This window comes from Giraffa tippelskirchi, chromosome 11 (genome assembly GCF_054371585.1).
Source record: "Giraffa tippelskirchi isolate mGirTip1 chromosome 11, T2T-mGirTip1v1.2.pri, whole genome shotgun sequence".
In the NCBI taxonomy this organism is placed as follows: Eukaryota; Metazoa; Chordata; class Mammalia; order Artiodactyla; family Giraffidae; genus Giraffa; species Giraffa tippelskirchi.
Window position 1 is genome coordinate 6,876,542 of NC_137285.1, and position 13,147 is coordinate 6,889,688.

At 49.1% G+C, this 13,147-nt stretch overlaps 1 long non-coding RNA gene across 1 annotated transcript; it reads left to right on the forward strand.

Moving 5' to 3' along the window:
- Positions 1-1,846: 1,846 nt before the first annotated feature.
- LOC145526678 (uncharacterized) lies at positions 1,847-5,395 on the forward strand. The gene is made up of 3 exons (XR_014069068.1): positions 1,847-2,078; positions 3,781-4,588; positions 4,677-5,395. It is a non-coding gene; the product is annotated as an uncharacterized LOC145526678 (long non-coding RNA).
- The last annotated feature ends 7,752 nt before the right edge of the window (positions 5,396-13,147 follow it).

Genomic DNA, 13,147 nt, shown 5'->3' on the forward strand with positions numbered 1-13,147 from the left:
CAGACAATGAATGAGTCAACTGCCACCTCTATCCTTTGTAAGTAGCTGCATCAATGGAGAAATCAATCATTACTTATTCTGTAAGAAGATAATGTGTGAAATGATCAAAACCATCTCAAAATACCCTGCAGCCTCGCTGGAGGGTTTTCTATCTCCCAAATTTATGCCTTTAACCCCTAACAAGCCTGCAGTACAGGAGACAAGGGTTTGATCCCCGGGTCAGGAAGATCCCCTGGAGAAGGAAATTGCAAACAACTCCAGTATCCTTGCCTGGAAAATCACATGGACAGAGGAGCCTGATGGGCTACAGTCCATGGGCCGCAAAAAGTCAGGCACGACTGAGCAACTAACAAGCCCAACTCCTGCTCAACCAGCCACAGAGAAGACAGACCTCTAGAATACTGGGAAACCATACCAGTTTTAGATTTTACCAAAACCTACTAAAATAGACCCCAAATGCACTTAATCTTTTGATTTAACCTGTAAGTATGTATCCTATAAATGACTGCAAACATATATTCAGAGACATTTTTCAAGGATATTCATTACAGAATTATGGAAACAAAAGACTGGAAAAGGTATAAATGTCCACCAAGCAGAACTGATTAAAAATTATGGTTGGTTCATGGAATGGTAAATTCTGAGGGTCCTCTTAATGCTGAGTCAGGACAATCTCCAAGGCATATATTTAAGGCCAAAGAATAAAGCAGAGAAGTGTTTATTTAATATATACTCTAGCTGTGTTTTAAAATTACTTTAAAATTTGTATACTTTAGGACTTCCCTTGATGGTACAGTGGCTAAGAATCTGCCTGCCAATGCAGGTGACATGGGTTCGATCCCTGATCTGGGAAGATTCCAGATGCCATGGAGCAACTGAACCCATGCACCACAACTACTGAGCCCATATGCTCTAGCGCCTTTGAGCCACAACTACTGAGCCCATGAGCTGCATCTATTGCAGCCGATGCACCCAGAGCCTGTGCTCCGCAACAAGAGAAGCCACCGCAGTGAGAATTCTGCACACCACAACGATGAGTAGCCCCTGCTTACCGCAACAAGAGAAGCAAAGACCCAGTGCAACAAAAAAACTGGTGTACTTTACCTTTATGCTTGTCCGTGCATAAAAATATCTCAGGAAAGGTTAACATAGATCATGAGGAGTTTTAACCCCGGGGAATGGGCTGAGGGCAGAAGTAGGGAAGGATACAGTTTTTATTGCATATTTTTGGGTACTTACTCTTTTCCATAGGCAGGTCTTACTTTATAATGAAACATTTTAGGAAGAAAATAGGCTTGGATTCAAACCACATCTCTTCACTCATGAGCTTTATGAATTTGGCAAAGCATTTCACCTCTCAGCCCTCTGCATTCTCCCGTTAAGATGGGAATGGTGATCTATATCTTAACTGCTGTGGGAATTAGGTACCACTATGTACACAAAATACCCAGCATCCATTTGGAAGATAGGAGATGCTCAGTAGATGGGAGTCTTTCTGCTGTGGTCTGTCTCCAAGCCTTGCTAATCACACTAGTCTAGAATACTCTGTTCCTGGGCTTTCATCTTCACCCCCCTTGCTTAGAACGATACCTGCCCTGAACACTCTCTCCTCACACACAGCTTGTAATTCCGGCAATTTTTCTACCCAAACTTATCCAAGCTTGGAGGCTACCATGGAGCCCATTAACTGCTGGACCCTCTCAGAGCCCCCTTCTTACTGCCCATGAGTAAAAATAAGAATATCTAATATGTGTTGGGCATTTTCTATGAGCCTAGCACTGTTTTAACACTTCATTCATGCAATTACACAGGATACTAAGGCCTGTTATTATTACCCTCATTTTAGCGACAAGGAAACTCAAGATGAGGCACAGTGAGAAAATTGCCAAGAACTGCAGAGAGCCAGAATCCCATTGTCCCTCTGCTGCTGAATTCATCCTTATTGTACCCTGTCCAGAGAATTCAGATACAGTAAGAAAGACCTGCAGCTCTTCGTCTTATGACCACTTGGTAATAGCCCTCATCCATTCAAACAGACTTGACACCGCAGAAGAAGGAGCAGCAGGAGGGAACCTCAGGTAGCTTCTCCCGATGAACTGTGACCTGTTTGAGCACTGAAAACTCGCCACATGTTGAAACTCCCCAGGAGGCTACCCTGCCTGGTTATGCCGGGGTTCCGATGGGACTCTGGAGTCTGTATGCACTGCATATTTGTGGTGCATAGTGATGACCCACCTCCAGCCTCAGATAAATGGCTCATACTCCCTACGCTGCCAACTGTATTTCCACAGTGGTTCTGTAGGATGGACTGTGCATTTAACAGTAGCTCATCCATTTCCATGCACTCACTGAGGTGACCTGATGGGTGTGTTCACCCTTGTTTATTCGTTTTATGATTTAATTTCCCATCAGAGATTAACAAGGTTGTTTCTGAGGCCATTTCTTGTAAGAACTGATGTCAACTCAAGCACAGATTCAGAATGACTTTGCAAGAACAGCTGCCCTTTCAGTTTAGAAGCTCCAGTGTGTTAAGTCTGGATGGTGGCTTTGAAATGCAAAAAGGGGTCTGCCACTCCTTTGCACTTGCTGTATACCAGGCACAGAGACTGGTACTTAACATGCATTTTCCCACTCACTCTCCGGGGCAGTTTCATGAAGCCGCTTTTTGGTTATCAGAGAGGGGAAGTGACTTGCTCAAGGCCACCTGGAAGTGTGGTCAGAACACAGACGCAGGTCTTGTGCTACACGTTTGCATTAGTGTCTCCCTGAGCTGGGCAAACGGGATTCAGCTTTGACCAAAACGGTCACAACTCTGCATTTGTGAAACCTTTATTACGTTGTGTCAGGAGCACATTATGCTGCTAAGTAACCCCTGCCTTTTATTTGCCGAGTGTTTTAAAGTTTACGAAATGCACTTGCGCTCATTATCACGCTGTGAATGGATGCACTGCACTGCCCCACGCTTCAGTAAATGGTTAGTGAGACCTGCGACTCTGGAGTGGCCTATTTTCAAAGTGCATCCTCTCCATTCAATCTTTGTGAATCCAGAGGCTGTGTTTACTATCCTCAGAGCCATTGCATGGAGATTAAATTACTGTCCCTCTTTCCCTCACTTCGCTCTCTCTCCTTCTGCTGCTCTTAAAATGCTTCTTGGGTCTCCAGGTCGCTGACTTCTGCTTTCCAAAGCCATTGCATTTGGATGAAAATGTACTTCTTTGGACTGGGAGCAGGGCGTCACCTTGGAGACGTATAAGGTTTGACTGACAGCTGGGGACAGCCCCTGAGCAGTCAGCTCCCTCATGAAGTCTGCTCTTCTTTCCTTAAACTGTTGTTTCCTTCTTCACAATGTGGAACAACAAGCAACCACTAACAAACAATTGCACATCAACTATGTGCTGACAGCCCTCGAGAGCAGGATAAAGAATTCAGTTTCTTCTGCCCCCAGGGTGATAGGGAGCCCCTGAATGATATGTCACAACTATGTGAGAACTTTCAGTTTCTGCATTACCTTCCTTTCTGCTGATGGAGAAAATTGCTGTAGGCAGATGACAGGAATCCTCTTTTATCTCTGAGAATTCTCTGTGTCTTTAACCGTCAGCTAATAATAATAATAACACTAATATCACTACATTTAAATCTAAGCCTTAATTTTAGGATGGGGGGTGCCCATCATACACTTATCTCATTGGTCTAGAATTTGGGGATCCTTCAGCCTGTGTGCCAAGTCCTTTCAGGGCATTCTTTCTAACAATTACCTTTTTTGTTCCTGTTTCATGCCAGGAAAAACTTTCTCTTCTTGAGGATTTTACTGCCTAGTGGGCGAAACGGACAACACACTGCAGGCCAGTGACTAAAGCACATGTTGTGATTTAGGTCATAAAGAAAATAAACAGGCAGCAAGGTACAAAGTAACCCAAAGACACCTATTTAGACTCTGAGAGGACATTCAAGCAGAGGTCCCTTGTGCCCAGAACACCCTCGAAGGCTTTGAAATGCAAAAGGGGGTTTGCTGGGGCCCAGCTCCCCCACAGTCCCAGAACCCCCTGTGTCCGGCCCCACCCTCGGGGAGCTGCTGGGCCAGTCCCACCCACCAGATGCGAGAAAACCACTGACTCTGCCCACCAGTGAGGCAGGACTAGCCCCAAAGCCCCCTGGGTTCCACAATCAGTTGCTTCGTGATCCAATCCCACCAACCATTGGGAAACCACAAGGCAGGGCCTGGAAACCAACTGGACTGAGGGCCAACCAAGCCTGCGAGACGGCCCACACGGTCATAGTGTGGGGCCACTAAAGGATCCACACAGCTCTCACAGGGGGAAGCCCTAGAGCATACAGTTTGAACGTAGGGGTGGGAGGGTGGGCGGCGGTGTGCTGCTGTGATCCATAGGACATCTCCTACAGAAGGTCACCTCTCCAAGGTCAGGAAATGGAACTAACTTACCAGATACGTACAAGTACCAACAGCAAATTAGGCAAAATGAAGTGACAGATGCAGACTACAGTAATTGAAATGAAAAATTCTCTGGAAGGAATCAACCACAGACTGAACGACACCGAGAAACGGGTCAGCTAGCACGGAGACAGAGACGTGGGAATCACCAACGCTGAACAGCACTGGAAGGAATCAACCGCAGACTGAACGACACCGAGAAACGGGTCAGCTAGCACGCGGACAGAGATGTGGGAATCACCGACGCTGAACAGCACTGGAAGGAATCAACCGCAGACTGAACGACACCGAGAAACGGGTCAGCTAGCACGAGGACAGAGATGTGGGAATCATCGACGCTGAACAGCACTGGAAGGAATGAACCGCAGACTGAACGACACCGAGAAACGGGTCAGCTAGCACGCGGACAGAGATGTGGGAATCACCGACGCTGAACAGCACTGGAAGGAATCAACCGCAGACTGAACGACACCGAGAAACGGGTCAGCTAGCACGAGGACAGAGATGTGGGAATCACCGACGCTGAACAGCACTGGAAGGAATCAGCAGCAGACTAAACGACACCGAGAAACGGGTCAGCTAGCACGGAGACAGAGATGTGGGAATCACCGATGCTGAACAGCACTGGAAGGAATCAACCGCAGACTGAACGACACCGAGAAATGGGTCAGCTAGCACGCGGACAGAGATGTGGGAATCACCGACACTGAACAGAAAAAAAAATGAAGAGAAATGAGGACAGAGATCTCTGGGACAACATCAAGGACACTAATATTTGTAACATAGGGGTCCCAGAAGGAAAAAGAGAGAAAGGGTCTGAGAACATATTTGCAGATGTAAGAGCTAAAAACCTTCCTAACTAGTGAAGGAAACAGTCATCCAAGTCCAGGAAGCTCAGAGAGTCCCATATAGGATGAACTCAAAGAGGAACACGCCAACACACATTGAAAATTAAAGAGACAATAGTAAAAGCAGCAAGGGCAAAGCAACCAATAACATACAGGAGAACTTCCATAAGACAATCCGCTGAATTTTCAGCAGAAACTCTGCAGACCAGAAGGAAGTGGCATGATAAATTTAAAGTGATGAAAAGGAGAAAAACTACAACCAAGAATAACCAACAAGACTCTCCTTCAGATTTGATGGAGAGATGAAAAGCTTAATGGGCCAGAAAGGGGTATGAGGGAACTTCTTGGGGTGACTGTTTCAGTTGCTCAGTCATGCCCAACTCTTTGCGACCCCATGGACTGCAGCACGCCAGGCCTCCCTGTCCATCACCAACTCCTGGAGTTTACTCAAACTCATGTCCATTGAGTCGGTGATGCCATCCAACCATCTCATCCTCTGTCATCCTCTTCTCCTGCCTTCAATCTTTCCCAGCATCAGGGTCTTTTCAAATGAGTCAGTGCTTCGCTTAGGTGGCCAAAGTATTGGAGTTTCAGCTTCAGCATCAGTCCTTCCAGTGAATATTCAGGACTGTTTGACATCTGTCAAACAGATTGAACAGCATAATTTATATCTGAGCATTTCATTGCATGTAAAGTTGACATCAGTTAAAAAATAAATCTGAGCTATTGTTATTATTTTGTCTTTTTTGTTTGTTTGTTTAATGCACCAAGCACTGTGGTTGACACTTAAAAGAGTCTTGTCTTATAGTCACTGCACTGTTAGTGCCATGGGGGCAGGACTTGGTCCTTACTGCTCCTGCCTGGTTTCCCAGTGCTCAGCACAGTACCTGGCACATAAAGGGTGCTCAGAAAATGTTTGCTGAATGAATTCATGAGTGAACAAACAAGTGAGCATTTGAAGATGGAGACGGCAGGAGTGAAAGAAATTTCTGACTGGGAGTAACGTGGTCCTGATGTTTACAGCCCTCGAGTATCCCTGTTCTGGTTTGCTGGACAAATAGGGGCTCTGTTAACACTCACTCATATCTGTGTATTTACAAGACAGCCTGGAGGCTGCTTGGGAACTAATTCAGCAAGGAAATTATTTGCCTTTAGAAAAGAAGATGTAAATAATTCCCTACTCAGCTGAACAGAATGGCTCTGCTGGGCTCCCAGGGAACAGTTCTTAAGAACATTCTTTAATTCACTCAGGAAGGCTTTGTAGGGGGAGGCTGGCAGAAGGATCCGGGGAAAGATAGAGGAACTGACATTACGGAGGGTCCACTATGGGCCAGGTCTCACGCCAAGAGCTTTCACACACAATGTTTCCTTTATTTGTTGTGGTGATGAGCTTGACGAGAGTCACTGAGTCCATTTCACAGATGAGAAAATGGAGGCTCCGAAGCGCCCAGGGTGAGTTACACTTGGAAGGGGTTGGCCGTGAAACCCAGGCCTGCCTGACACCCAGAGGCATATTATCCCGAGCTTCAGTTTCCTCATCCGTGAGAAGGGGATCCATGCCTTGTCTGCATCCTCAGTGCACAGCCATGATGACTGCATTCTGAAAGATGCTCAGAAGGCACAGCTAGTCACTAGCTCTTGGTCCCTTCTAGACAGGAAGAGGTGAGGCAGAGAGGAAGCCCAGAGAAGGCAGAAATGCACCTACTCATCTCACCCAGGGCAGCCGGGCATGTCTTCTTCAGGAGGCCGCCTGCCAGGTTGTCAGTGAAGGGGAAGGGTGCTCACTTCTCCATCAAGCATTTCCAGTTGGCTCTGCCTTCTAATCTGTTCAGAAGCTCAGTGTTTCTCACCACCTCCATAGTGATCACTCTGGTCTCACCCACCTTCATCCCTCCCCTGGATCAGCTCCCCAAGCTGATCTCACTGATTCAGCTCTTGTCCCTTGGAATCTATTTTCCATCCAGCAATCAGCGTGACCCTCAACAGTCCCAGGTCAGATCACGTCACAGCTCTGTTCCAAACCCTGCAGTGGCTCTAGGGTGACCACCTTGCCTGGTTTGCCTGGAACTTGCCCAGTTTTAGCATGGCTAATCCTGGGTCCCTGGAGCGCTCTAAGTCCAGGTGAGGCGGGATGGTTGGTCACCCTGAATGGCTCTCAAAGCTGAGTTAAAGCCAACATCTTTACCAAGTGCTGTATCATCTGGCCCCCATCACCTCTCTGACCTCATCCACCACTCCTCGCCCCCTTGCACACCCCATTCTAGCCATACTGGATTTCTCAGAGATGCTTAAAGACATCATTCACCTTCCTATCCCAAGGACTTTGCACTGGCTGTTCCCTCTGCCTAGAATGCTCTTCCCCAAGTTACAGACGTAGATGCCTCCCTCATTCCCTTCAGGTCTTTACTTAATGTGTCCTTTTCAGGGAGTCTTCCTCTGCCCACTCTAAAATATTCTCCAAACCACTCTCAATGCCTCCTGGATCCCACTCCTGCTTCCTTTCCCCCACACGTTTCATTATCTAAAACATCTGATCTTTTACTCTCTCCTCTTATTTACCATTTTCTGGGCATGTCATCTGCCAGGCCACCTGCCAGGTTCATCTTATGAACTGCCCTTCCTCCTAAAGTTCTCAGCCATCCCTAACTTCTAGGTAGGGTTGCAGGCTCTGCCAGACTCTCCCCACCCCTGTGTCTCTCTCTGTGGGGAACATCAAGTTCAGGCCTGCTTCCAATTTGCTGTGTGAGTTTGAGCCACAGATGCTCCCTCTCTGGTCCTGTTTCTACATATGAAAAATAGTGGGCCAGTCCAATGCACTGGTACCAGTGAGGTCCTGGCAGCAGTGTCTGCCCCTTGGCCACAGAGAACACGCATGCATGTTCCTCCCTGCTTGTCCCCGCCTTCCACACCCATCTTAGGGATGTCTATGCACAGGTACAGTGGGCAACAGCCCATGGCCCATAAGCCATGTCACCCACCCAGCTCTGAGAGAGATACCCAATGAGGCAGAAGTGGTAAGAATAAATTCAGTTACTGCTCTCTTTTCTGGAGAGGACACTTTCAAATCTATATGATGGCTTATTGGGTCATGGCAATTAGGTATAAGTCACTCAACCCATTAGGCATGAAACTGGGGTCCTTCAAAGATAGGAGAAAGGAGAAAGGCTATTTTACCCCACCTTGGAAGCAGGTTGCCTGAGATTGGCACTGCCAGCACAGGTGAATGACTGCTGGGCAGAGGGACTTTGCCTAGGGTGTCCCTCCCTGTGACACAGCCAGAACCCCCTTTTAGACTCTCCTCAAATTGGCCAGGTGACCAGGCTGTGAGACTGGCAGGAACCAGTGAACCCTGAACCGGAGCTGGACACTCTGAACTCTGATCCCAGCTCTTTCACTGCTAACTTGGCCAGTCACTTGGTTTTGCAGAGCCTCAGTTTCCCCATCTGTAAAATGGGCATAATAGTCCTCGTCCTCACGCTTCTGTGGGCAAGATAAGCTCTAAATGTCAGGCCTAAAGGAGTTCAGCAAACTGCTTGAGATCACAGATTAAAAAGTGGCGAGGATGGGAGTAAACTGAAGCCTGTTCCTCGAGTCTGGACCCTATTATCTTTTAGGTGGAGCAGACAGGGCTGGCTTGGTATGGCCAGAGGGAGATGGTGAAGGTGAAGCGATGGGATCCATGGATCTGTTCTACCAGCTGACTTGTAGGAAAGTACTGTCAACACTGCCAAGCTCGGTCCACGATGTTAGTACCAAGGATGCCCGGGTCTGGAGTCAGAGCCCTGGTTTCGAATCCCAGCTCCCCTTGTCACCCCTCACATCCTCTCTGAACCTCAACACCTGATTCAAAGGGACTCCCCACCCTCTCCTCTCATTTCCACCTTCTCCATGATCCCTTGTTTCCCTCTCTCCACTCGCTGAGCGACAAGAACTGCTATTTATTGAGTTCAGTTCAGAGTCAGCTGCAGTCACTGGACTCAGCTGAGCGGGGACTCAGATGTGCCTTAAAGGATGGCACCCACCCTGCCTCCTTCCCCCTTGGGCTGTGGTCTCCTCTGCAGGATCACCTGGAGGCCGAGTCAGATAAGGGCAAATGCAGCGGTGTCTCCCCCTCCCCTCCGTGCTAGCCTGAGTGGGAGGACCACAAACTAGGTGACATGGGATGGGAGATGGAGAGGTTGAGATAAACCACTGCTCTGAGCTCCACACGCAGAAGGCACGTGCTCTGAGTAGGATTTTGCCCAGGGCTACCGAGTCTTTGTGCAGCTAGTTACAAAGCAGCATTTTGAGTCATTTAAGATGTTTTCTTGCAGGTGTAGAAGGCACAGGGTGATGGACAGGGCAGCAGGCCCTCAACACCCGCTCCTTACCAGTGATGTCTGAGTACCGCCCAGCATAGCTGCTGGCTTCTTGCAGACATACAGGGAGTTGGGGGCGGCAACGGTTCTTCACAAAGGGTGACAAGGTTACCGCCTCACCTTGTCACCAGGCCTGCTGCCTAGCATCTGTCTCTGTGCTCTGAAGTTGGCTGACAGGTAAACAAGCGGTGGGGTCTGGGGGTGGGAACCCAGCTGAGGCCGCCCACCACTCCCAGGAGACAACAGCAGGAGCTCAGCCAGGCCATTCATCACATCGAGAGCCTCCCAGGCTACACCTGCCTCCAGCACCTGCCTCCCGCAGGCTGCCACAAGTCTCCCCTCGCCTATTCTTCCTATCTACAATCTTTGGAACTGGGAAAGAAAGCAAAACCTCGGTTCCTCAGCCCTGAACTGTGCAGACGTCAAGGGCAATTGGGTCTCTGCTGGCTTGAGCTGGATGGGGTAGGCCCCGGGCTGGGATGGTGCAGGCATGGGAGGCAGGATGACCCGGAGCAGGTAGGCCTCAGGTGAGTGTGCCTGGCCAATGGCTTATCTCCCAGTTTACTACCTGCCTCCTTCAGTAAACCGCAAACTTCACAGTTTACTTCAGGGCAGGCCCTCTACCCATCCCGGTCCCAGCTTTATCTTCGGTGCTCTGGACATAGGGTGGTAAAAAGGTTCAATACATTTTTTATTAAATCAGAAAATGACTGAGTTCTGAACTCAGATCCGCCTTTGTCTTGGGACATATCTTTTCTCTCTCTGAGCCTCCATTTCCTTACCTGTAAAATTACTTCCAGACCTTCTTCTAGTCCTGAGAGTTCAGAATTTTTTTTTTTTTTAAAGACCTGGGCAGGGTGCTAAAAATGGCCTTGGTGCATGGAAACAAGAGGAAGTGTTTGGGACGGCCGCTCAAGTCACCTGGATGTGGTGCCTCCAACACCCTCAGCTTTGAAATGACCTTGGTGGTGATGTCAGGAAAGCCAGGCGGGGCCTGGCCGTGCAGATGGTGCCTTGAGTTGGGCACCAGGGGGAAGCGGTTCTGAGCCCAACGATCAGTGCTGCTATCGTGGACTGTGGGCTGTGTGCCAGGCTCTGTGCTGGGTGTTCCCTGAGTGATTTTCCACAGGATGCTGGGAGGCTGGGACCAGTTTTAGACCCATTACACAGATGAACAAAGGAGGGCCCAGAAGGAGGTGAACTGACCGAGGTCATGCAAGGAGGTGGCAGAGCCCAGATATGAGCCATTTAGTTATCCCGGGAGCAGAGGTCGGAGAAGTGAAGGCTTGCACGGTACTTACTGCACTGGGTCCTTGGCTGAGCTTGATGGGACACTGGGATCCATGCTGGAATTTCTGGAGTCAGTTTGCAGGGAGGAGGACCCAGCTTGCTCAGCATCTCCTGTTTCAGGCTGTGTTGGGCTGGGGGATTCGAGAGGCAGGGTAGGCAATGGTTATCCTCTAGGATGTGGAACTGACTTCTGACTAGCATCTTCGGGATTTCTGCACGCTGAGGAAAGCTTAGCTGTTGTGACTTGGGTTTAATATTTTTGAACATGCCACTCACAAATCATTGACGAAAAATGACAGCTTTCTTCCTTTACAGAAAGGTACTTTGTGAAAGCATTCAGTGGACATGAATTTGAGCAAACTCTCTGGGAGACAGTGGAGGACAGAGGAGCTTGGCGGGCTGTAGTCCATGGGGTCACAAAGAGTCAGACACGACTTATCGACTGAACAACAACTTCATAAAATCAACATCCAGAACATTTTGAAACAGGAAACTTACGAGATAATTTCATTTTTATTTTCCTTTACGGTGTTTCTCACTTTCTGACAACATATTTATTTTCTCGCTCATTGTCTGTCTCCCCAGTGAGGATGTTACCTCCAGAAAAGCAGGGGGGCTCCAGCTGCTCCCCACGGATCCCCTGTGTGGGGAACAGTGCCCGGCGCCGAGCAGCAGGTGCTTGGCAGATACTGGCTGGATGAGCAATCCTGCTGGCACAGGAGGAGCAGCACTCCAAGGTTCCAGGCCTTAAACTGTCTGCAAGACTCCAACGCCAGGAAGGCTGGGCGAAACTTTATTCCGGATTTCCATAGTTGCTTTTGTCTAGGGATCAAGCTGGGAGCTTGGGTCATATTTACGCAATCGATACATGAGTAATAATGGTCATTATTAATAAACTAACTCACCACCTTCTTTGGCATACCATGCACTATGGGCTCAGTTGTGACCCCTACACAATTCATATGTTGAAGTCCTAATACCCATAACCTCAGAAGGTGGCTGCATCTGGAGAAGGGGCCTTTAAAGACATGACTAAAATCAAGTGAGGCCTTGAGGCTGGTCCCTGATCCACTCTGACTGGGGTACTTTTTGAAGTGAAGTCAAAGTTGCTCAGTCATGTCCGACTCTTTGCAACCCCATGGGCTATACAGTCCGTGGAATTCTCCAGGCCAGAATACTGGAGTGGGTAGCCTTCCCCTTCTCCGGGGGATCTGCCCAACCCAGGGATCGAACCCAGTTCTCCTGCATTGCAGGTGGATTCTTTACCAGCTGAGCCACAAGGGAAACTGGGGTCTTTTATAAGAGGAGGAAACTTGGACACACAAGAGAAATACCAGGGATGCGTGGGCACAGAGGAAAAGCCCACATCAGGACACAGCGAGGCAGCAGCCATTTGCAAGCCAAGGAGCGAGAGCTCAAAAGCCAGACCTGCTGACACCTTGATCTTGGAAGCCAGCCTCCCACCAGCCTGTGGTATTTTGTTATAGCAGCTCTAGCAAACTAGTACAGCCTGCTACTCTTGTCCATCCCCAAACCCCAGCAGATTCTGCTAACTGTTATTCCCACTGCAGAGATGAGGAAACAGGCCCACTGAGGGGAGTGGCTTTTCCAGGGCTCCACGGGTTCTACCGCAGGAAAACATCGGGCCGTGCCTGCTCCCATCCTGACCCCTCACACCCACACGTCACAAGCTTTGGAGCAGCACTCTCTTCGTGGCCAGGGCCCCTGATTCCCTGCGGAGATCTCGGACGTCCCCTCCGCCTGCCCCTAGCTCTCTGCGGTGAGCTGGGGCCACTCCTGTGAGGCAGGCTGGTGAGGGATGTTCCTTAAGTACATGTAAATATATGATGTATTAATATTTGTCTACGGACTCACCGAGCGGGCGAAGCGCAGGCACCCGAGGAAGCACAGTCCACTCTTCCACTGAAAGCTCCACCAGAGAGATGGGAAGATGGCGAGGTCTGCCGGGAGGGTGTCTGGTCAGTTTCCCTCCTGCCCCTCCTCGTCTCTTTCCCACTTCTACCCAGAGCCCCCGATGAGGATGGGCAGAGATCTCTTCTCGGACCGAGTGCTAACTGCTAAGCTGTTGGGGCTTGAACTGCGTCTCCCGCCCCTCACCTCCCACCCCAGACACCCTAACCCCCAGTACCTTAGAACGTGACTTTACGTGGGGATAAGGTCTCTGCACAGATAATCAGTTA